Below are 21,336 nucleotides of genomic sequence, written 5' to 3'. Positions count from 1 at the left end.
TCTCCTTTTTCTTGTGTTTTTAGATAATACTGAATCTTCGATATGATTAGCTTTAGAGTATTCGTTGTTATCTCTTTATTCTCTATAAGTAGCCTTCATTCATCATCGTTGTAATCACGCTTTAGATAATAAAATTCAGTTTACATTAAAGAGTTTCTTAGCCCTGAGGAGAGGATCCTCATCCCTTTGTTGCTTTCTCGATACGTTATCATCGAGATAAGTAAGATCCAAGCTCGAGTTTGTTGTTTCCTGGAGATCTCAAACCCCTGCTTGTTACCTTGCTTCCTCCTCTCTATCAGTATAAGAACTAGAATCGCAACAGGATCTTAAAAGCCCAAGTAATGTTTCCTTGTTAGAAGATAGAAAGCCAAAGACTCATATGGACTTTGACTACACCATCAAAGCTTTGAAAACCAAGAAGAAGCTTGGTTAGTACTTTGGATTCAAATATGACTAAATGTCATGTGTATGATTAAGTATAAGAACTAGAACCGCAACCGAATCGTAAAAGCATAAGTAGTGTTTCCTTGTTAGAAGATGCAAAGCCAAATACTCATACGGACTTCGTCTACACCACCAAAGCTTTGAGAAGTAGGAAGAAGCTTGGTTAGTTTTTTCTAGTCACAAATGACTAGATGTCATGTGTATGATTGAGTTAAGACTTAGAACTCTAACATGATCTTAAAAGCCTAGTGTTTCCTTGTTAGAAGATACAAAGCCAAATATTCATACGGATTTCGGCTACGCCATCAAAGCTTGGAGAAGCAAGAAGAAACTTGATATTGTTTTGGAGTCAAATATGACTAGATACATGTGTATGATTGAGTATAAGAACTAGAACAGAAACCGGATCTTAAAAGCCTATGTAGTGTTTCCATGTTAGAAGATACAAATTGAAGGACGCATAAGAACTATGGCAACACGAGCAAAGCTTCGAGAACCAAGAACAAGCCTTTTTAGTGTTTTGAGGTCAAATATGACTAGATATCATGTTTATAATTTAGTATAAGAACTAGAACCACAACTGGATCTTAAAAGCCTAAGTAGTTTTTACTTGTTAGAAGATACAAATTCAAAGACTCATACTGACTTCAGCTACACAATCAAAGCTTCGAGAAGCAAGAAGAAGCTATGTTAGTGTTTTGGAGTCAAATATGACTAGATTGCAACTGGACGTTAAAAGCCTTCGTAGTGTTTCCTTGTTAGAAGATACAAAGCCAAAGACTTGTACGGACTTTGAGTACCCATCAAAGATTTTAGAAGCAAGAAGAAGCTTGGTTTGTGGTTTGGAGTCAAAAATGACTTGATGTCATGTGTATGATTAAGTATAAGACTTAGAACCGTAACCGAATCTTAAAAGCCTAAGTAGTGTTTCCTTGTTAGAAGATAGAAAGCCAAAGACTCATACGGACTTCGGTACACCATCAAAGCTATGAGAAGCAAGAAGAAGCTTTGTTAGATTGTTGAAGTCAAATATGACTAGATGTCATGTGTATGATTGAGTATAAGAACTAGAATCGCAACCGGATCTTAAAAGCACATGTAATGTTTTCTTTTTAGAAGATAGAAAGCCAATGACTCGTATGGACTTCGACTACACTATCAAAGCTTTTAGAAGCAAAAAGAAGCTTGGTTTGTGTTTTGGAGTCAAATATGACTAAATGTCATGTGTATGATTGAGTATAAGAACTAGAACCGTAACTGAATCGTAAAAGCCTAAGTAGTGTTTCCTTGTTAGAAGATGCAAACCAAAGACTCATACGGACTTCGGCTACACCAGCAAAGCTTTGAGAAGTAGAAAGAAGCTTGGTTAGTGTTTTCGAGTCAAATATGACTAGATGTTATGTGTATGATTGAGTATAAGAACTAGAACCGCAACTAGACCATATTAGCCTAAGTAGTGTTTCCTTGTTAAAAGATACAAGCCAAATACTCATATGGAATTCGACTACGCCATCAAAGCTTTGAGAAGCAAGATGAATCTTGTCTAATGTTTTGGAGTCAAATATGACTAGATGTCATGTGTATGATTGAGTATAAGAACTAGAACCGCAACCGGATCTTAAAAGCCTAAGTAGTGTTTCCTTGTTAGAAGATACAAAGCCAAAGACTCATACGGACTTTGGCTACACCATCAAAGCTTTGAGAAGCAAGAAGAAGCTTGGTTAGTGTTTTGGAGTCAAATATGACTTGATGTCATGTGTATGATTAAGTATAAGACTTGGAACTGCAACTGGACCTTAAAAGCCTTAGTAGTGTTTCGTTGTTAGAAGATACAAAGACAAAGACTATTACGGACTTTGTGTACACCAGAGACGCTTTGAGAAGTAAGTAGAAGCTTTTTTAATTTTTTGCATGGTGCAGTTTACTTGATGTCATGTTTATGATTAAGCATAAGACTTAGAACGAGGGCCGAGAGTTAAAACGCTAAGCAGAAATGCCTTGTTAGAAATCTCATCATTATCCCCTATGCATAAGTAGCAATCCTAAATGAAACACTCTAGAAGCAAGAAGAAGCTTGATTAGTCTTTTGGAGTCAAATATGACTAGATTGCATGTGTATGATTGAGTATAAGACTTAAAACCGCAAGCGGATCTAAAAAGCCTAAGTAGTGATTCCTTGTTTGTAGATAGAAACCCAAAGACTCATACGGACTTTGGCTACACAATCAAAGCTTTGAGAAGCAAGAAGAAGCTTTGTTAGATTGTTGGAGTCAAATATGACTAGATGTCATGTGTATGATTAAGTATAAAAACTAGAATCGCAACTGGACCTTAAAAGCCTAAGTAGTGTTTCCTTGTTAGAAGATATGAAGACAAAGACTCGTACAAACTTTTACTACAACATCAAAGCTTTTAGAAGCAAGAAGAAGCTTTATTTTTGTTTTGGAGTCAAAGATGACTTGATGTCATGTGTATGATTAAGTATAAGACTTAGAACCGCAACCGGATCTTAAAAGCCTAAGAAGTGTTTCCTTCTTAGAAGATAGAAAGCCAAAGACTCATACGACTTCGGCTACACCATCAAAGTTTTGAGAACCAAGAAGAAGCATGGTTAGTATTTTGGAGTCAAATATATGACGAAATGTCATGTGTATGATTGAGTATAAGAACTAGAACCGCAACTGAATCGTAAAAGCCTAAGTAGTGTTTCCTTGTTAGAAGATGCAAAGTAAAAGACTTATACGGACTTTGGCTACACCATCAAAGCTTTGAGAAGCAGGGAGAACCTTGGTTAGTGTTTTCGAGTCAAATATGACTAGATGTCATGTGTATGATTGAGTATAAGACTTAGAACTGTAACCTGATTTAAAAGCCTAGTGTTTCCTTGTTAGAAGATACAAAGCCAAAGATTCATACAGATTACGGCTACACCATCAAAGCTGGGAGAAGCAAGAAGAAGGTTGATAGTGTTTTGGAGTCAAATATGACTAGATGTCATGTGTATGATTAAGTATAAGAACCAGAACTGAAACCGGATCTTAAAAGCCTCTGTAGTGTTTCCATGTTAGAAGATACAAAGCAAAAGACAAATAAGAACTATGGCAACACGAGCAAAGCTTTGAGAACCAAGAAGAAGCCTCTTTAGTGTTTTGGAGTTAAATATGACTAGATATCGTGTGTATGATTGAGTATAAGAACTAGAACCGCAACATGATCTTAAAAGCCTAATTAGTGTTTCTTTGTTAGAAGATACAAATTCAAAGACTCATACGAAGTTCAGCTACACCATCAAAGCTTCGAGAAGCAAGAAGAAGCTTGGTTAGTGTTTTGGAATCAAATATGACTAGATTGCATGTGTATGATTGAGTATAAGAACTAGCACCGCTACCGGATCTAAAAAGCCTAAGTAGTGTTTCTTTGTTTGTAGATACAAAGCCAAAGAATCATATGGAATTCGGCTACACCATCAAAGTATTGAGAATTAAAATGAATCTTGTTTAATGTTATGGAGTCAAATATGACTAGATGTCATGTGTATGATTGAGTATTAGAACTAGAACAACATTCTGATCTTCAAAGCCTAAGTAGTGTTTCCTTGTATGAAGATACAAAGCCAAAGACTCATACGGACTTTGGCTACACCATCAAAGCTTTGAGAAGCAAGAAAAAGCTTGTTTAGTCTTTTGGAGTAAAATATGACTTGATGTCATGTGTATGATTAGTGGTACAGAGCCACGAATCTCGTGAATTAGTGGTTCAGACATTTCATCGAACACTTTTTGGGTGCGGAAATGTCTGGGCTCAAATTCCAGTTGATCAGAAAGCAATAGGCATTAAGAACAACTAATGTAGAAGAGATCTATAAATAAAACTCAACCACCTAGCATACTGAGAATTCTAAACTACTCTAACCCATCCTCAGAAACCTAGTCACTACTTAGACATCATTGCATAAAGCATAAACGATAGAATGAAAACATGATAGCAACAGAATAAAAGCAAGATGATAATAGGATGAACAACTTAGTAAACGAAAATGAAAAGCGAATACTGAATACTGAATAGATTAAAAGAAATCTGGATTACAAAAATGTCAAGAACACAGTGTCAGCGGGATTAAAACTTTTCTTCGAAAGTGTGAAATACATGCTACTTATAGGGAAATATACCGAAACCCTAATACTCAAAACGACGCAGTATTGTGACGGATTAAGAACGATACTCGACCCAGGTTGCCGAGTGAATGGTCGAGTGATAAGCTGGAGTCTTCTTTTCTTCCTTGCGCTCGAGTGTCTGGTTGAGTGCGGAATAGAGAAGACTCTGAAGCTGCCAGTCGAGTATGAAGTCGAGTGATGGAGATGGTAGTACTCGGCTTGGTGGTAGAGTGATCTGTCGAGTGTGTGATGATGGTGGGACTCGGTCGTGTAATCGAGTGAGTGATGGAGTGAAGGTGATGGAGGTACTCGATCTGGGGGTCGAGTGGTGTGATCGAGTTATGATCAGGTGGTGGAGATGATGATACCCGACCTTGGGGTCAAGTGGTGGTGTGAAGTGATGAAGCCTTCTACTCGACCAGGGGGTCAAGTGGTTTGTTGATGTCGTGAAGCCATCTACTCGACCGTGTGGTCAAATGTATTGATATGATCTGGCCAGTTTCTTCCAATTAGCTCGCCAACAGCTCCAAATCACCTGAAAACAACACAAATACGCAACATGCATGCAAAACTATCCTAAACATGCAAAATGATGACAAATGATGAGAAGTGGTATAAAACAGTGATGATATGATGCTAAAGTGATGACAAATGGATGCTCAAAATGTGTAAAATGCACACTTATCAACTCCCCCAAACTTAGTCTTTGCTTGCCCTCAAGCAAACAATAAAGAACAAGCTGGAGGTGAGGTTTGAAAGCGGGGACTTAGAGCCAAAGCACTAGATAAATCAGATGAAATCAATGTCCAAGTTGGTAGTTCTAAGCTGCGATATGATCAAATTCTACTCAAAAACGTTAGTCAGGCCTTGTTATCAATCAATCCGAGTCGTATGCTCGACCTACACATGTTTTCAAATCTACCAATCCCTTTAACATTCATTAGTTCTGGAAAGTGAATCAAGCAATGCATCATCAATGAACTCATTTGCCTAAGATAAAGGTCAAGAGACAAAGATGGTCCCTTATAGAATAGGCTTCAGTAACACGGAATCTCTCAAAAAATAATTAAGCATTAGTAGAATGCTAAAGGTAAGTCCCAAGCTATGCATACAGAGATAAGATTCCATCTACCCAGAGTATAACCAATGAAGCTCTAATGGTAATCCTATCTCTAGTCCCAAATTAAGAACTTAACTCTACCCTTTGCAGTCATGAATCATTTAAGCCCTTTTTCTAATCATTCTTTTCTTTTCTCTTAACTCCAGGAGAAGCTTTCTCAAGGGTTTGGATTTCTGTAACAACTAAGGTTTCTGTTTTAAAATTTTAAAACCGAGGGCTTTTGCCCTTCTTCATTAGCTAACAAGAACTCTTTCTTTTCTTTACAAATCCCAAAACCTTTACTAGACTTTTTCTGCTTTCAGCTTACTTTACCTAGAGTCTTTTACCTTTTCTTATCAATGAATCCACCTTTTTTTTTTTTTTAAACACATCCCAACCCAAAGTATAAGCACCCACCTAGTCCTATCTAGTCCGAAAAATGCGAACTAGAACTACATGAGACACTATCTCTGTGGTTACGAACCTAACACTTTCTACCAAGCTTAATCGGAATAAGACCTCACAAACACTCACAAGTGATATAGGGTTTAAAAGAAAGTCTAGGTTTAGGTTCGGGTTAACTGCTCTAATAGGGAGAGTGAGCTACTTGGATTAACAAGAGTGATCAAAATGAGTAAGAAAATCCAAGTATTTTAGGGTATCCATGAGTTCAAATTTGATGCAGACATGATAATTAAAGATCAGATTCAGGTTCAAATTGATAGGGAGTGGTATCAAATCATGACAGTGTGGTAGAGTAGAGCAATCTAGGCATGGTTCAGTTTTATTTCAAATTCATTGACTAGGCAACAGACAACTAGCAACGAGGGCACTGAGTTTATCCGGTGAACCAAAATGCTTACAAGGCTATCTCATCATCATCCCCTATGCTTATGCAACAATCCTAAATGCAACACTCTCGACTCGATCCTAAATGTAATGCAACTACATTAACACTCTTTTTTATGAAATCATTTTCTGAAATTTTTCAAATTGTTTTGGTTTTTCTATGCCTTAAATGAATGCAGACTAAAAAATATACACAGTGCAACACACACTTCCTGAGCCCTCCCCCAAACTTAAATCACACAGTCCACTGTGTGAATAAACTTGGAAGAGAGTACTCAGGACAAATCCAATCACAGAAACAAAATGAAGAACAAATCACAAGAGATGATATAATACAATGGTGAAGTGAGACGCTTACCTCACTCGAAGAACGAACGAAGTTGGTCGTCAATGGCTGCATGTGATTGCTCCCAGGCCATAGACGAGCCGCCCTGTTCTGTCTCAGCTCCTGCATGTGGGTACTCGACCTCAGTGCCTCTATGGCGGCCAGCACCGCCATGAGTATACTCGACCTCCATTCTTCTGCTGCGGCCAGCACCGCAGTCGAGTGATCTCCTGGCGTGGATAAGCTAGAACATGGTCGAGTATCCTTCATTGCTTTGTGGTCGAGTATAGTGTTGTACTCTCAGAGCCAGAATCCACTTCACTCAGCTCTTTATACTTATCTCCTGAAAACACTAACCAAATGCATCAAAAACAACAAGGAAAATAAAGATATGTACAAAGATAGACATGGGATTTGCTCCCAAGTGAGCTTGTTGTATGTCTTTAAGCTTGACTTCTCATACTCATTAGGCTTACGGTGGGTTGTAGAGAGGAAATGAGGTCTCCTCTCCTTCTTTAGTAGAGTGATCATCATACTCATTAGGATTTCTTGACAGGTCTCCATCGTCAGGGGCGTCCTTGATGTTGAGTGGTACTTGGTTGGCTTTTCCATTGAGCTCCTTGATTTGATCCTTTAGCTCTTTCACAATATGTGTTAACTCTTGTATGGCTTTGTCTTGCCATTTAGATCTCTCCTTGAGTTCTAACCAATCATCTGACATCTGAGTGCTTGCCTTGAGTTGTTTGGTCGAGCATGAGCTTTCGGGACAAGTTGGAGGCTTCTTCGAGTTGTTGGTGGAAGTAGTTGGTCGAGCATGTGTTGAACTTACGTCATTAGCTTTCATAACATTTGTGTCAGACCCCATCAAGCCCTTGTAAACCTCTGAGTCAACTGCTGCCTTTTGTGAGTCTAATGAATTCTTAGAACTCAAAGTTTCACTAGGGAGATACCCATCTTTACCATTCTTGGTCAAAACAGTTTTTGAATCATTTGCTTCTTCAAGTTCCACTAGCAGTGCACCAGCTAGCTGATCCACTTCCTTAATTAAGAAGGTATGTTCTTCTATTGTCGGCTTCTTCATAACATCATTGATATCAAACTTCATTTCAAAATTCTTCCCCAGATTAAGATCAATCTTTCCTTGCTTAACATCTATGATTGCTCCAGCTGTAGCCAAAAAGGGTCTTCTTAATATCAAGGGATCTTTTGGTTCTTCATCCATGTTTAGCACTACGAAGTCTGTAGGCACCTCCACATTTCCAATCTAATAGGCAAATCTTCTTATAACCCATGAGGTAGTCTAACAGACCTATCAGCCAAGATCAAGGAGATATTGCAGTATTAATACTTGTTAAAACCCAACCTCTTAGCTACTGAGAGTGGCATGAGATTTACTGACGCTCCTAGGTCACAAAGGCATTTATTGAAAGTCAATAAACCTAGGGAGCATGGTAGAATGAATGAACCAGGGTCTCCTAGCTTTTCTGAGACATCGTTCTCATCTATGATGACACTGCACTCATGGCTCATAACTGTTGTTTTTGAACCTCTTGAATTCTCTCCATGATCAAGTCTTTGAGGAACTTTTGGGAATCCAGGATACGCGTTAGAGCATCAGCAAGAGGTATCCTTAATTCGACTTCCTTGATGTTCTTGGCAAACATAGCTGTGTACTTATCTTCTAACTCTTTCTTATGTCGACCAGGAAATGGAAGTGGGGGCTTGTAAGGATGAGGAATGAAAACTTTTTCTTTGTTTTTGACAGCAACATGTTTCGGAGTAGTTGGTGATGTTGCTAGGAAGGTCGGTCGAGTGAAGTGGTCAAGTGGCAGCTCGAGTGACAGGTCGAGTGGCTGCTCGAGTGACTGGTCGAGTGGCTGCTCGAGTGACTGGTCGAGTGGCTGCTCGAGTGACTGGTCGAGTGGCTGCTCGAGTGACTGGTCGAGTGGCTGCTCGAGTGACTGGTCGAGTGGCTGCTCGAGTTGTTTGTCAGCTTGATCTTTATTGAGACTGAAATCCTCCCCATCTTGGTATGCACTGTCCTTAGTGACTGACTTGGGTCTCTCTCTAGTGGATAACTCACTTCCACTCCTTATGTTGATAGCATGAACATTTGCATACTCCTTAGAATTTTGAATTGACTTACCTGGAAGTTCCGTAACTTTGGGAGCAGAGGTAGATGCGGATTGTCCTTCCAAGTATCTGACTTTGGAATTCAACGCCTCCATTTTTGCATTCAGGTCATTGTAGTTGCATTCCAGCTTGTGGTGCAATTCAGATAACTTCTTAGCAATTTCCATGGAGCTAGATGCTTGTCCATGTAGCAGTTGTTATACCATCTGTTTCATTTCAGCATCAGGAGCAGAAGTACCTTGGTTTTGCTGAGGTGCAAACCAAGGTGGTGGTTGTTGCTGGTAGTTCCCCTGAAATCGCTGCTTTGGAATAAAACCTTGATTGTAGGGAACAAAAGGTTTGTTCTAACCTTGTTGTTTTTGTGGAGGATACATTTGATCCTAAGGATTAGCAACGTTGGTGCTGCGGTAGGAGAGGTTGGGGTTGTTGGTTTTGAAGTTGTTATACCCTTTGTAGCCACTCTGGTTGTTGTTGATGTAGCTGACTTCTTCCAACTGGTTACCCTCCCCATCTTGGACTTGATACTACTACTCATCAACAAGGAAGTGCACATGCTTCTGCTGGCTAAGGAGAATCCTGTCCAGCTTGTCATTCAGCGCTTTGATCTCCTTCCTGTGTTTGTCATCAGAGTCAACTATGCCTCTGACGGTCCTATAGCAGTCCTCGTTGTAATTGCCATTTGATTGAGCAAGGTTCTCAACCAATTCCCAGCCTTCTTTAACATTTTTGTTCAGGAAATTTCCATTGCTGGCGGTATCCAGAAGCATTCTGATGCGTGGTAGGACTCCTCCGTAAAGAGTGCTGAGCAGAGAGGCTTTAGTGAAGCCATGATGAGGGCATTGGTTGGTGTAACCCTTGAAACGCTCCCATGCTTCACAGAAGCTTTCACCAGTGTTCTGTAAAAAGCCAGAGATCTCATTTCTGAGTCTTGCAGTTCTAGCGTTGGAGAGGAACTTTGATAGAAAAGCCTTCTTACAGTCATCCCAGGTGGTGATTAAGTCATGGGGCAGATTCTTCTCCCAGATGTGTGCTTTGTCGCCCAAGGAGAATGGGAACAAACGGAGCATGAATCCGTCTTCACTAACACCATTGATTTTTGTTAAGTTGTAGAGCCTAACGAATTCATGAAGGTAGTCGAGTGGATCCTCCATTGGCAGACCATGGAATTTGTTATCCTGAATAATCGAGATGAGATCACTCTTAATCTCAAAATTATTGTTCTGGACAGCTGGAGGTACAATCCCTTTCCTTTGATGGTGATTCCTTGGTGCATCTCCAGCACCAATGTTTGTGGGTAGATTCTGGTCATCTTGATCATCAGCCATTCTGAATCAAACACAAAGTTTGTAACTGAAGTAAAAATTGAAATAGAACTTGATCTAAGTAAATCTGAAATCTTAAATGTAACAAACAAACACCCAATTGGTAACAGCGCCAAATTGATAATCGGTTTTTAGTCAATTATCCTAAAACACCAATCATGTCGTTGTAGTATTTTAGGTTGTCAATCCAAATGGGTGTGATGCTAACAATCAGGATGTGATCAGAAGTCACTAAGTCAAGCCAATCAATAAAAGGTTTTGATGTGTTCTACTAGTTCTAAGTGAACATGCAGAAAACAGAAAATCAAGCAGAAACAATAAAACACTCGACCAACACAGCTCTTTGCAGAGCACTGGGTGAGGTCGAGTGACAGGTCGAGTAACAGACAGAAAGTATAACACATATACTCGACTGCACAGTCTGTTGCCAGACAACTAGGTGTTCGAGTATGAGGTCGAGTAACAAGAAAGAATTGCAAAAATTAAGCAACAGATGACAAGATGCAGTAAACAACAATAGAGTAAACAAAGAATTCAATCAGATAAAGAATTCTCGAGGATGGGGTAATTGAGTAGTTTTGTTTTCTCAGTTTACAGGTGATTGATATGCTCAATAAATTATCCCTAGACAACAAGTTCATTAACCAAATCTAAGTGCCACCACAACAGAGACCCTCAAGTTAACCTAGTCCCAGACTCAATCACCATTGACGAGAGCTAACCTAACATGCATTACGAATCAACAAGTTAAAGCCAAAACGCTCCCTACAACCAATACCTTGGTACAGGGCCACGAATCTCTGGAATTAGTGGTTCAGACATTTCATCGAACACCTTTTGGGCGCGGAAATGTCTGAACTCAAATTCCAGTTGATCAAAAAGCAATAGGCATTACGAACAACTAATCCAGAAGGGATCTATCAATCAATACTCAACCACCTAGCATACTTGAGAATTCTACACTACTCTAACCCATCCTCAGAAACCGATTCACTACTCAGACATCATTGCAGAGAACATAAACGTTGAACAAGATGAAAACATGATAACAACAGTGTAATAGCAGGATGCTAACAGGATGAACAAAAGTAAATGAAATCAAGAACGAATGCTGAATACTGAATAGATAAACAGAAATCCGGATTACAAAAGGTCTAGAACACAGTGTCTACGGAATAAAACTAGATAAAAACTTGTTCTCGAAAATGTAAAGTGCATGCTACTTATAGCGAAATATTTTTTAAACCCTAATACTCAAAACGACGTAGTATTAGGACAGATTAAGAGCAGTACTCGACCCAGGTGGTCGAGTGAGTGGTCGAGTGATAAGCTAAAGTCTTCTTTTCTTCCTTGTGCTTGAGTGTCTGGTTGAGTGCGGAATGGAGAAGACTCTGAAGCTAGCAGTCCAGTAAGGACATCGAGTGAATGATGATAAGGGACTCGACCATGTGGTAGAGTTATTGGTCTAGTGGATGGTGGTGGTAGTACTCGACTTGGTGGGAGAGTGATTGGTCGAGTGAATGATGATGGTGATACTTGACCATGTTTGTAGAGTTATTGGTCGAGTGAATGATGATGGTGATACTCGGCCATGTTGGTAGAGTGATTTGTCGAGTGAATGATAATGGTGGAACTCGGCCATGTTGGTAGAGTGATTGGTCGAGTGAATGATGATGGTGATTCACGACCTGTTGGTAGAGTGATTGGTCGAGTGAGTGATGATGATGATACTCGACCTGTTGGTAGAGTGATTGGTCGAGTGAATGATGATGGTGATACTCGACCTGTTGGTAGAGTGATTGGTCGAGTGAATGATGATGGTGATACTCGACCTGTTGGTAGAGTGATTGAGTGAAGGTGATGTGGTGGGCATGATTATACTCGACAAGGTGGTCGAGTGATGTGATCGAGTGGTTGTCCTGGTGGTACTCGATGACGTTGTCGAGTGGTAATGTGGAATGCTGAGGTTTTCTACTCGACCACGGGGTTGACTGGTCTGTTGAAGTCGTGAAGCATCTACTCGACCAGGGGGTCGAGTGGTTTGACATGATCAGGTCCGCTTCTTCCAATTAGCTCGTCAACAGCTCCGAATCACTTGCATGCAAAACTATCCTAAACATGCAAAGTGATGACAAATGATCAGAAATGGTATAAAACAGTGATGATATGATGCTAAAGTGATGACAAATGGATGCTCAAAACATGCAAAATACACACTTATCAGTATGATTGAGTATAAGAACTAGAGCCGCAACTCGACCTTAAAAGCCTAAGTAGTGTTTTCTTGTTATAAGATACAAACCAAATACTCATATGGAATTCGGCTACACCATCAAAGCTTTGAGAAGCAAGATGAATCTTGTTTAATGTTAGGGAGTCAAATATATATGTCATGTGTATGATTGAGTATAAAAACAAGAACAACATTCAGATCTTTAAAGCCTAAGTAGTGTTTCCTTGTTAGAAGATACACAACCAAAGACTCATACAGACTTTGGCTAAACCATCAAAGCTTTGAGAAGCAAGATGAAGCTTGTTTAGTGTTTTTGATAATAGGTTTTTAAGATCAATTAATCCTAAAGCACTATCATGTCGTTGTAGTACTGAAGGTTGTCAATCCAAATGGGTGTGATGCTAACAATCAAGATGTGATCAGAAGTCACTAAGTCAAGCCAACCAATAACAGGTTGTGGTGTGTTCTAGCAGTTCTTAGTGCCACCGCAACAGAGACCCTAAAGTTAACCTAGTCCCAGACTCAATCACCATTGACGAGAGCTAACCTAACAGGCATTACGAATCAACAAGTTAAAGCCAAAACGCTCCCTGCAACCAATACCTTAGTACAAGGTCACGAATCTCTCGAATTAGTGGTTCAGACATTTCATCGAACACCTTTTGGGCGCGGAAATGTCTGGGCTCAAATTCCAGTTGATCAGAAGGCAATAGGCATTAAGAACAACTAATCCATAAGGGATCTATCAATCAATACTCAATCACCTAGCATACTGAGAATTCTACACTACTCTAACCCATCCTCAAAAACCTATTCACTACTCAGACATCATAACAGAAAGCATAAACGTTGAACAAGTTGAAAACATGATAACAACAGTGTAACAGCAGGATGATATCAGAATGAACAACAGTAAACGAAATCAAGAACAAAAGCTGAATACTGAATATTGAATAGATAAAGAGAAATCCGGATTACAAAAGGTCTAGAACACAAGGTCTGCGGAATAAAACTAGATAAAAAAAACTTGTTTGCGAAAATGTGAAGTACATGCTACTTATAGCCAAATATTCTGAAACCCTAATACTTAAAACGACGCAGTATTGGGACGGATTAAGAACTGTACTCGACCCAGGTGGTCGAGTGGGAGGTCGAGTGAATAGCTGGAGTCTTCTTTTCTTCCTTGTGCTCGAGTGTCTGGTTGAGTGCGGAATGAAGAGGACTCTGAAGCTCGCAATCGAGTGTGTAGTCGAGTGGTAGTAATGGTGATACTCGACTTCAAGGTAGAGTGGTGAGATCGAGTGGTTGTCTGGTAATGGAGGTGAAGACACTCGACCTCTGGGTCGAGTAAGGTGATCGAGTGATGGTCAGGTGATGGAGATGAAGACACTCGACCTCGGGGTCGAGTGGTGTTGTGAAGTGGTGATGTCCTCTACTCGACCAGGGGGTCGAGTGGTCTGCTGAGGTTGTGAAGCGTCTACTCGACCCGGGGGTCGAGTGGTTTTGCATGATCAGATCCGCTTCTTCCAATTAGCTCGTCAACAGCTCCGAATCACCTGAAAGCAACACAAATATGTAACATGCATGCAAAACTATCCTAAACATGCAAAGTGGTGACAAATGATGAGAAATGGTATAAAACAGTGATGATATGATGCTAAAGTGATGACAAATGGATGCTCAAACATGCAAAATACACACTTATCAACTCCCCCAAATTTAGCCCTCAAGCAAACAATCAAGAACAAGCTGGAGGTGAGGTTTGAAAGCGGGGACTCAGAGCCAAAGCACCAGATAAACCAGATGAAATCAATGTCCAAGTTGAAAGTTCTAAGTTGCAATATGATCGAATTCAACTCAAAAACGTTAGCCATGCCTCATTATCAATCAATCCGAATCATATGCTCGACCTACACATGTTTTCAAATCTACCAATCCCTTTAACATTCATTAGTTCTTGAACGTGAATCAAGCAATGCATCATCAATGAACTCATTTGGGTAAGGTAAAAGGTCAAGAGACAAATATGGTCCCTTACAGAATAGGCTTCAATAACATGGAATCTCTAAAAAACTGATTAAGCTTTAGTAGAATGCTAAAGGTAAGTCCCAAGCTATGCATACAAAGGTAAGATCTCATCTACCCAGAGTATATCAAATGAAGCTCTAATGGTAATCCCATCTCCAATCCCAATATAAGAACTTAACTCCACCCTTTGCATTCATGAATCTTTTAATCCCTTTTTCTAATCATTATTTTCTTTTCTCTTAACTCTAGGAGAAGCTTTCTCAACACTTTGATACATCTAGCGGATTTGGATTTCTTTAACAACTAAGGTTCCTGTTTTAACATTCTAAAACCAAAGGCTTTTGCCCATCTTCAATAGCTAACAAGAACTCTTTCTTTTCTTTACAAATCCCAAAACCTTTACTAGACTTTTTCTGCTTCTTTAGCTTACTTCACCTAGAGTCTTTTACATTTTCTTATCAATGAATCAACCCTTTATTTTTTTCTTTTAAACACATCCCAACCCAAAGTATAAGCGCCCACCTAGTCCTATCTAGTCCGAAATATGTGAACTAGAACTACATGAGACACTATCTCTCTCGTTACGAACGTAACACTTTCTACCAAGCTTAATCGGAATAAGACCTCACAAACACTCACAAGTGATATAGGGCTTGAAAGAAATTCTAGGTTTGGGTTTGGGTTAACTGCTCTAATAAGGAGAGTCAGCTACTTGGATTAACAAGAGTGATCAAAATGAATAAGAAAATCCAAGTATTTTAGGGTATCCATTAGTTCAAATTTGATGTAGACATGATAATTAAAGATCAGATTCAGGTTCAAACTGATAGGGAATGGTATCAGATCATGCCAGTGTGGTCCAGTAGAGCAATCTAGGCATGGTTCAGTTTTATTTCAAATTCATTGACTACGCAACAAACAACTAGCAACGAGGGCACTGAGTTTATCCGGTGAACCAAAATGCTTACAAGGCTATCTCATCATTATCCCCTATGCATATGCAACAATCCTAAATGAAACACTCTAGACTCGATCCTAAATGTAATGCAACTACATAAACACTCTTTTTTTTTTTTATCATTTTCTGAAATTTTTCAAATTTTTTTGGTTTTTCTATGCCTTAGATGAATGCAGACTCAAGAATATATACAATGCAACACACACTTCCTGAGCCCTCCCCCAAACTTAAATCACACAGTCCACTGTGTGACTAAACTTGGAAGACAGTACTCGGGACAAATCCAATCACAAAAACAAAATGAAGAAACAAATCACAACGGATGATATATTACAATGGTGAAGTGAGGCGCTTACCTCAGTCGAAGAATGAACGTAGTTGGTCGTCAATGGCTGCCTGTGATTGCTCCCAGGCCATAGACGAACCGCCTTGTTCTGTATCAGCTCCAGCAGGTGGGTACTCGACCTCATCAGCTATGTGGCGGCAAGCACCGCTCTATGAATACTCAACCTCCCTTCTTTTGTTGTGGCCAGCACCGCGGTCGAGTTATCTCCTCGAGTGAATGAGGCGTGATCTGCTGCTAGATTGAGTGAGTGTAGCCTTCCTTCTTCTCTTGTGCTCTCGGGACTCGAATGACGAATGCCTAGCCGGAACATGTGAAACTCTCTGCTCGCTAAGCTCAGGCATGTGCTAAGGCTCATCAAATCTCCTCGATGGCATCTCCATAGGAGGTTGTCCCTGTGGAATAGCAGTGGTGGAGGAGGAACAACTCAACTTATCTGTTAGAAACTTGATAGTCTTGAAACACTTGGCGAGCAGCTTGTCCTGCTTCTTGCACCACTTCTGCAGTTTACTGTTGTTCTTATGAGCTTCACTCAAGCTCTTGCTCTCCCTCGTTGGGGGTACATGTTCACCAAAGTGATACATGCTAGTGTCGAACTCCACTGCTCTGTCTTCATCCATCCCATCCAACGCAGCTTCTTCTAGAAGATCATCCTCATCCAATGGCAGAGCGTTCTCATAGTAGAGGCGTCCAACCTCAAGCCGAAAATCAATGTAACCTCAGGGCTAGGGAGAAGGATGCTAGCTCTCCTGTCTGTAGAGTGCTCAAACCTGAACCTGTGCAAGTCGTCAACCATTGCAAACTCCAAGAATTCGAAGTGACGTAGCTGCTCGATATCCATTGCTCGCAGCTCGAGTCCATCAGAAGTGATTGGGACTCCACAAGCGATCAGAATCGGTGTCACAACAGCACCTATGCATAGAGCGCCTCGTGCTCTCTTGTGGTTATTGCTGACAGCCCAGCTCTTGTATCCACACAGATGGATCAGGAGAAGTACAGAGAGAGGTGTGTCATTGATTTCACCTTGGAGAGACATGCCATTCTTAGTTTGGCGCAGAGTTCCCTTAAGAGCCATTGCGATCATCTCCATATCAAAGTTAGTAACAGTCCCTGTGATCTCTCGGGAGTAGAGTACATTGGCTATGGAACGCTGGAAGTACCTGATGACAGGGCTGCGTATCTGATTGCTCTTTGACATGGAAGAATTCAGCGGTACAGAGCTGCCAATGGTGATCCACAAGTCTTTCAACTCTTCTCTGTCATACTTGGGCTTAGTTCCCGTTCCACTGGGAAACCAAACAATCCTTCCAAGCGCTTGATTGATAACCTATACTCATGACCATACACAGAGAATCTCAAGAATCCCAATCCTTCACAATCCAACTCATCAGAGGTCATACCTTGGTAGAGCTCCACTTGCAGCGTGGAGAGGAACTGAATTGTCTCATCTTCATAAGCTACATACGGATAAGCCATCAGAGTGTCCAGATGACAACTATGGTACAGGTGCTGAACATCCTCCAACAATCCGAGATGTGAAAGTGTGGTCGAGCAAGAATACCTCGTGCTACAGAACTCATTCAGCTTGAAGAGCCTAATATATTCCTCAGCAGGCAATACGTCAGGCTTGTGCAAAAGTTTGGTAGCTCTGCGAGTATGCTCAGGCATGTACTCGTCTTCCAGATCTTTGTCTATAAGCTCATACCTCTCTGTCATCGCTCTCTTCCCTCGGGCTATCTCAGCTTTTCTTCTGAAGCTTTCATATTCTCTTTGTTCTCTCTCAGGCCTTGAAGATGACGATTCTGTCTCATCCATGTTGTAGTCAGAATCAACAGAAGAACTGCCACTGTAATTGCTCATGATTCCCCTGAAGAAATTTAGAACTCAAAACACAAATGTCAATAGGTTAGTCTCAAAGATAGCAATGAAACCAAAATTGTTATCAATATGCAGTGAAATAGACCCTATTGATCGAGTACAATTCTGTACTCGAGTAGACTGAGCTGTTCTTGAGTTTCCCTTAAACGAATTGGATCGAGTATCTTCTACGAATTCGAGTTGGAATGCTTCAGGAGGTCGAGTGAGTCGTGGAGGTTGAGTTCAGCCGGTGAAGCCTAGAGGTCGAGTAGATGGTTGCAGGGGTCGAGTGAATACTGGAGGTCGAGCGAATGCTTGTGGTCGGGTTCTTTTGTTGTAATCGAGTAGACCCTAAGACTTCGACGGTGAGCGAGGCGGAGTATTCGATTGCGGCGGCGCAGAGGTCGAGTGTTTCTCCGAGGTCGAGTGAGATACGAGACCGGGAAAAGAAGTCGAGTAACTTCTTTTAGAAGAGACGGCGGTTGATGTGGATGAATTGGTCGAGTACTGCAACGGAATCAAGTGAAGAGGTCCGGTCGAGTGAAAGAGGAAATGAACTGGTGACGGTGGCGCCGAGGTCGAGTGGTCCTTGGAGGTCGAGTAGTTCTGATGGTCGAGTGAATCGTTGAACTCTGTGGAGGCGGCGGAGGTCGAGTACGGCTAGGCCTTATGAGGTCGAGTTGGTTGTTTTGATCGAGTGGTGGAAAACAGGAGAGAGTAAGGTCGAGTGAAAGGAATGGCTGAGATTGAGTTTGAGATTCTCTCTCTATCTTATCCTCAGTGCGTGGTCCACACTCTGTTGACTGGGAAAACTGCAGGAAATCTATTGTAAACTAGATAAACTCCTTGTAAGACTCTGTAGCTTCTGTTGGTCGAGTAAAATGATGATTTAAAAGTTTTTCTACTCTATCTCCACGTTGCTCCCTTGTTCCTGAGAACTACAAACACAACTAAGACAAATCAAAAATAACAAGAAAAGAAATTTTTTATTTACAGAGATAGTCATGGGACTTCCTCCCAAGTGAGCTTGTTTAAAGCCTCTAGCTTGACTCCTCACACTTATCAAGAGGAAAATGAACTATAGAGAGGCTCCGAGATCGCACAGACAATCAGGTTAAGAACTTCCATTAGTGGCATCACTGCTTCAATCTCGTCCAGTTGCTTCGCTGCAACTGACTTGTATCTCTCCATCCACGCTTTCCTGAATGTCCATGGAAGAGCACGTGAGGGTAGTGGAGTAGGTTTGAATTGTTTTACCATTCTCTCGATTATGGCGGCCTTTTCTTCCGAGGTGGATTGAATGAGATGGCCAGAACCAGCAGAATGGTTGAATTCAACAACAGAGACTTCAACCTGAGTAGAAGCCTCCCCTTCTTGAACATCACTGTCCCTAGTGATGAAATCAGGGACAGGTCGAGTTGGCAGCTCTCGGTCCTGGCAGATGGTGATGGCGTGAGCAGTTGCATACTCCTTTGGATTCTGTATTGACTTCCCAGGAAGTCCTGTTACTTTAGGTGCAGAGGTAGATGCTGATTGGCCTTCCAACTATCTGACTTTGGTATTCAATGCCTCCACTTTGGCATTCAGGTCATTGTAGCTGCAGTCCAGCTTATGGTGCAATTCAGATAATTTTTTGGAATTTCCATTGAGCTAGATGTTTGTCCCTGTAACAGCTATTGTACCTCTGTTTCATTTCAGCATCAGGAGCAGCAGGACCTTGGTTTTGCTGAGGTGCAAACCCAGGTGGTGGTGGCGGCTGGTAGTTCCCCTGGAATTGCTGCTTATGAACGAAACCTTGGCTGTAAGGAACAAAAGGTTTGTTCTAACGTTGTTGTTGCTGTGGAGGATACACTTGATCTTGAGGATTAGCAACGTTGGTGATAAGTGTGTATTTTTGCATGTTTTGAGCATCCATTTGTCATCACTTTAGCATCATATCATCACTATTTCATACTATTTCTCATCATTTATCATCACTTTATATGTTTAGGATAGATTTACATGCATGTTGCATATTTGCGTTGATTTCAGGTGATTTGGAGCTGTTGAAGAGCTATCTGGAAGAAGCGGCCCTGATCATGACAAAACCACTCGACCCAGAGGTAGAGTAGGAGCTTCAAGATCTCAAGAGACCACTCGACCCCCAGGTCGAGTAGAAGACATCACAACTTCACCTCACCACTCGACCACGAGGTCGAGCATCTTCATCTCCATCACCTGACCATCACTCGATCACATCACTCGACCCCGAAGTCGAGTGTCTTCACTTTCATTACCAGACCACTACTCGACCTCATCACTCAACCTGGAAGTCGAGTATCTCCTTGATAATAGGTTTTTATGATCAATTAATCCTAAAACACTATCATGTCGTTGTAGTATTTTAGGTGTCAATCCAAATGAGTGTGATGCAAACAGATGAGATGTGATCAGAAGTCACTAAGTCAAGCCAAGCAATAACAGTTTTGGGGTTTCTAACAGTCCTATGTGAACATGCAGAAAACAGAAACAATAACAGAATCACTAAAATCACTTGACCACAACAGGCTGATACCAGAAGTAGGATGTGGTCGAGTAACAGGCAGAATATGAAACAGCTATACTCGACTGCACAGTCTGTTGCAAGACACTGTGTGTGGTCGAGTATACTGGTCGAGTAACAGACAGGAAATGAGACAACTGTACTCGACTGCACAGTCTGTTGCCAGTTAATGGGTGTGGTCGAGTAAGTTGGTCGAGTAATTGTAAAAACGAAGAAACAGGCAATGAGAACGAATAAGCGATAACGATAAAACAGAGAAATCAGATAGACAAGAAATTCTTAAGGATGGGGTAATCGAGTAGAGTGGTATCCTAGCCTATTCGAATGGTTAACAAGCGCAATCAAGCTATCCCTAGACAACAGGTTCAACAACAGATCAATTCACTCCCGTGATAGAAATCCTCAAGCAAAGCTAGCCCAGACTAATTTCCATTAACGGAATCTAACTATGCAGGCAATAAGAACAGACTGATAAAGTCAATAAATGCTCTAAACGGCTAATCCTTTGGGATAGAGACGCATATCTCAGGAACTAGTGGATCAAGCATTCCATTGAACACCTTTTGGGTGCGGGAATGCTTGGGATCGAATTCCAGTTGATCAGAAACAAATAAGCAGTAAACGCAACTAGTCCTAAAGGGATTCAATCAATTCTAGAACTTAACCATTCTACAGACTACGGATTCCACAACTACTCTATCCCATCCTTAAGAATTCTAAGTCACTACTCAGACAACATGCTCACAAACATAAACGCAGATAAACGATAATATTGCATAAGTAGAGAGATAAAGAGTAGAGAAACAAGATGACAGATGAAATCAAATGCGGAATCTGAATAACTTGGGAAAATCTCGAATTACAGGTTGCAGAAGCAAAAGCGGCGCAGTAGAGTAAATAAGAAAATAAAACTGAAGCAAAAACTCAATGTCGACTGGATGTCTCTGGACAGAACCCTAAGACATCTATTTATAAAATACGAAATAAAATGATAGTAGACGGGCCAATAACCTAATCGTCCGGCCCATAGAAAGATAATAGGCCGCGAT

The 21,336-nt window shown here is 40.9% G+C and overlaps 3 pseudogenes across 3 annotated transcripts; all 3 read right to left on the bottom strand.

Moving 5' to 3' along the window:
- Positions 1–4,537: 4,537 nt before the first annotated feature.
- Positions 4,538–5,182, bottom strand: AT1G38550 (annotated as a pseudogene; the record flags this gene model as incomplete). Its single annotated transcript has 1 exon — positions 4,538–5,182.
- Positions 5,183–6,492: 1,310 nt separating this feature from the next.
- On the bottom strand, positions 6,493–10,329 carry AT1G38460 (annotated as a pseudogene; the record flags this gene model as incomplete). Its single annotated transcript has 1 exon — positions 6,493–10,329.
- A 5,578-nt stretch (positions 10,330–15,907) lies between these two features.
- AT1G38450 lies at positions 15,908–19,660 on the bottom strand (annotated as a pseudogene; the record flags this gene model as incomplete). Its single annotated transcript has 1 exon — positions 15,908–19,660.
- Positions 19,661–21,336: the final 1,676 nt, after the last annotated feature.

This window comes from Arabidopsis thaliana (assembly GCF_000001735.4).
Source record: "Arabidopsis thaliana chromosome 1 sequence".
In the NCBI taxonomy this organism is placed as follows: Eukaryota; Viridiplantae; Streptophyta; class Magnoliopsida; order Brassicales; family Brassicaceae; genus Arabidopsis; species Arabidopsis thaliana.
This window is presented reverse-complemented; position numbering and strand designations above follow the sequence as displayed.